This window comes from Microtus ochrogaster, chromosome 15 (assembly GCF_000317375.1).
Source record: "Microtus ochrogaster isolate Prairie Vole_2 chromosome 15, MicOch1.0, whole genome shotgun sequence".
NCBI lineage: Eukaryota > Metazoa > Chordata > Mammalia > Rodentia > Cricetidae > Microtus > Microtus ochrogaster.
The window spans coordinates 17,871,797-17,872,869 of NC_022017.1; positions in this window are offsets into that span (position 1 = coordinate 17,871,797).

Consider the following 1,073-nt stretch of genomic DNA (forward strand, 5'->3'; position numbering starts at 1 on the left):
AGACTAAGACAATAAACAACTGTGTAACAAATGTGGATAATGGCCTCCAAATATAAACACTATACAAATATACATTGCAATATGGTAAATATATATCAATACACAAACATATAAGCATCTTAATCAGAGGTAGAAATGTACACTGCAATATGGTAAATATATACAATATATATTTATCAATACAATATATGTCAATACATTAAAAATGTTTTAAACAGATAGAAACATGCATGCATACAATAGTCAATATAATTTAACTTTGTATCAATATACAAGAATCGATACCAATATATTTGTCTAAAAGCAGTAACTCACAATTATAAATCATTATCCCATCATTCCCTCTTTTTTTTTTCAAAATGATACCTGAGCTTATAAAATTCCTCCCCCAACCTCCCAACCCCTAAATGATGTCCCTAAACCCAGGGGTAAACTTTACTGGGAGAGGGGACGTCGTTCTCTAGAATTACTTCCAGCTGTCATGGGGGCAACGTTCTTTCTCGGGGATCCTGTAAAAGTAAAATGATGGTTAAATTTCAAGATCAATGTCTTTTAAAATTGCAAATAGTCTCTGAGTATTTTGTGGAGGTCTGGCCAGAATGTTGTACAAGATGTGCACCATTTCAGCTAACCAAGTTGGGATCATCTTGTGCAGCTGGTATCCAAAACAGGTCTTGTAGTAGCGCTATCAGCATCATGACGTCATATCAACTAGGAAGAGTTGTTGTTGTGGGGCCCCATCTTCTCCCTGGAAACTTCAAATGTCACTTCAGGAAAAACTCATTGTTCATTGTGAAAAACTTAAATATTAATCATATAGACATATATAGACATACATATATATATTCAATGAAAGGCGTGATAGATATATTCAATGAAAAGCATGATAGATATGAAGAAAAACAAAGATGTTTTCTAAACTCATATTTCTTTCTGTCCCATATCATGGCTCTTGACATGAGACAGAAACTCCAGAAACTCTGGGTTTTTCTCTTACTAACAGGCTTGGAATTGGAGAGGGACTGAGCCAGAGTCCAACTTCAAAACCAGCTCTACATATTTATAAAGAAATG